The sequence below is a fragment of the Corvus brachyrhynchos genome, unplaced genomic scaffold (genome assembly GCF_000691975.1).
Source record: "Corvus brachyrhynchos isolate BGI_N302 unplaced genomic scaffold, ASM69197v1 scaffold53, whole genome shotgun sequence".
Classification (NCBI taxonomy): Eukaryota; Metazoa; Chordata; class Aves; order Passeriformes; family Corvidae; genus Corvus; species Corvus brachyrhynchos.
The window spans coordinates 6,741,355-6,744,638 of record NW_008237681.1 but is presented as its reverse complement, the minus strand read 5'-3'; positions in this window follow the sequence as shown (position 1 = coordinate 6,744,638).

Below are 3,284 nucleotides of genomic sequence, written 5' to 3'. Positions count from 1 at the left end.
GGCCTCCCGGACACTGCGGGGAGCCCGGCACCGCTGCCAGGCGACGGAATCGCGTGTTGTGTTACATGAGCACCGCCAATACCAAACCCCCGGATGATGGGACGATGTGATTGTCTTTAAAAAAACCCACAAATAAACACCCCACTCCCTGTACTGTGGTGAGCGGACTCAGAGGTGCTATCCCAAGGCCGATGGTGGGGTCTCTGAACCTTCCCGCAGCCCTTGCCAGGAGCCAGCGTGTTGACTTCTGGGGCCTGTGACCCAGCTCCTTTTGGCTCTCAAGCCGAGGAGGCGCAACAAAGTGCTCTTATCTAATTTCAGGGCCGAGGACCTCCGGCGGTGCCGAAAGCGCGCCTGTCCTGCCGTTAGCCACGAACACATCCTCCGCCCCCCACGGGGGTCAAAAGAGAGGTATTGTGAGGGGCAGGCTCTTGCATTCCCTCATGTCCCACATCAGATCACATTTACACATGGAAAAGGCAGGACCATGCTGGTGTTCTCCCTCTTCTTACTGTGTTGTTGAGCAGATGTTTCAGAGACTGGTCCCTCATAGTTATGTTCAGAGGGAGGCCCATGTTGTCTAGCAATTCGCACTATTTGTCCAGGGGATACATGATTTTTGCATAATTGGTGATAACTGGCATAATGAAGCTCCAATGAAGAACTTGTGTGATAAGATGCAAACATTGTTCTGGGAGATGAGACCAGCCCTGGAGAGCACAAGCAGGGTTGCAGTTCTAATGTGGAAATAGGCTTGGGTACCCCTGGAAGTGTTTACTGTTTACCACGTCCAAGGCTTTTGAAGCAAGGTTAAGTGCCCCAGGATTTCTTATTATGGTGAGATAATTTGCTTTCACTTGAGCAGTTATCTGCTCCCTCTAAGTGCTCTTGGATTTTTGGACGAGTAAATATAAGCCAGATTTGTACTGGTGGTGCGTGCCTTACAGAGCAAAATTAGTTAAAAACACTTGGCAATTATACATTTCTTGATAATAGGTGATGTAGCAACAACTGACTTATTTATTTTAAAAGCATTTGCAATATACTTTATATTGTTAAAATGGTTTTAGACCTTTTCTGAATACAAGATACTACATAATGGCAGGGACTGAAGATTATTTCCTAACAGTCAAGTATTTTGCAGTTATGATTTTGTTTGGTTGTAACTAATCATTTGCGGTCAATTAAAAATAAAAAGTGACTGGAAAGGAAATAAGAACTGAGTTCCAGTTGAAAATGTGGATTAAACCGGCCACTGACAATCACTGAAATGATGCACTAGGTGCTGGGCAAGTGCCCCATGGTTCAATGTGCACAATAATATGTAATGAGCCTTGAAAGCTCCTGTGCAATAAACTCAAGACAACCTAACTGCTGAGGTGCTCACTGGTCATTCACTCCTTCAGACTCTGGAACCCAAGGACAAAGGGACTATAGCATCAAATTGATTTCCATGAAAGCTTTTTCTTTTTCACCCACTGTGTAGATACTTGCTTTTTAAATTTCATTTAGTAAAACTACAAGGTACTGGATTTGGACTGCCTTTTTATGTTGTTGACTCCGTGCTGAGCAAGCAAAGATCTGGGGCAGGGTGAGGGGAGCTCTTTAAACTTTCTCATCAGAGGTGCTTTTCTTATGGGAGGCCTCTTCAGTCAAGGGGCATCTGAAAGACTTCTCTTGAGAAGAAGCAATTGGAGCAAACCTATTCTTGGAAAAAGGGGGGTGAGAGAGAAGGAGGAAGGTTTAAAAGCTGGAATCAGAGGTGGATAAAGAAGAACCGTATTCCAGTTACGGTTAACCCAGGATGGGAGTGAGGGGGAAGGAGGCAGAAAGGGATGGCTTTCCTGCCAGGGTTGTCATACTACCTTTGGAAGGCAAACTGTTCATGTTTGTCACAAGCAGAAACAGTCTGCCTGTATTTATGTATTCTATGGTCCAAAGAAACGTTTTTGTATGTGTGTCTCCAAAATGGAAGAACAAGTAACTAGAAATTGCACTGATGCATTTCTTAACTCCTGTATCTGGTTTGGCGTGAGTTCTGTGAGGGTCAAATCCTCAGAACTACCCAGAGGGTGGAGCATGAATTCAGGCTATTGTTTTATATAGCTCATGTAGATGCTTTTCTGTGTTTTTAATCCTTTCACTTTTGTGAAAATACAGTTTCCTCCTCTCTTCTGTACCTCAAAGCTGCATTGTTCTACAGTAAACCTCTGTTTGCTCTTTGGAAATGCCTCAGGTTTGTTAGTTGCAAATCTTTACCTAGGCATAAGAAATCTCCAATTTGGTTTTTATTTGAGAAGTCTGGCATGCTGCTGCTAAGATTCAGTATCAATACTGGTTAATATGTGACTAAATATTAGCCATGTCTTAATCCTTGCATATGATACTTTCATCTTGGAAATTTGGTCAGAATATGGAGTCAATAAACACATGTAAAATGCCTCACAGCCCTCCTCCATCTTTATCCTGACCTTGAGCTGTGGGAAGGAGACGTAATTCTATCTTCCTGCTCAGTCAAATCCTTGCTTCAATGAATATGATAGCAGCCACTGAAAAACTAGATCCATGAGAAAAGGGGCTGACTGCCTCGTCTCACTTTCCTCACCCTCTGTGACAGCAATACCTGCAGCTTAGTGCTCACCCATGTACCAGGAGGAGGGAGAAGGCCTCTTGGCCATAACCAGCCTGTTGCACGGAAATAGTCCTCTTGTTTCTCAGCCTGAGCACCAAATAAAGCTTAAGTAATCTGTACACATGTAAATGAATTAAGCTGATACAGAAAAAAACTCTTGGCATTTTATGGAGCACCTGAATCATTTTTTTTAACCCTTGAAGTGGAAATCATTTCTTATGTATTGGACAATACTTGCTCTGTTGTAACAATAGTGCATTTCTGGGCATTGGATTATTAAAAGGCAGTTTGCACTCTTAATGTGGGTATTTTTCTCATCTTCTTTATAAAGATGATGCATCAGAAAGTAAGTTGAGGAAAAATAGGGTGACTGAAAAAATAAACTTGCAGTTTATTTTTAAAAGCGAACAGTGACATATTGACAAAATAAATGGAAATAAGCAGATGAGGTGAACCTCAGTGGAGTCAGTTCTAGTGCAATTTTCTTAATATTGTCCCAGATACTAAGGATTGCTGGTTTAGGCCAAAAAATAAATATTTAGCAAATAGAGAACTTTTCAAATAAACTTGCAAAGTATATGCTTGCTTATTCCTGCTCTTGCCAAAACTAAAAATAAATCTCTGAGTGGTTGCCTGGTGAATCATTCCCTGC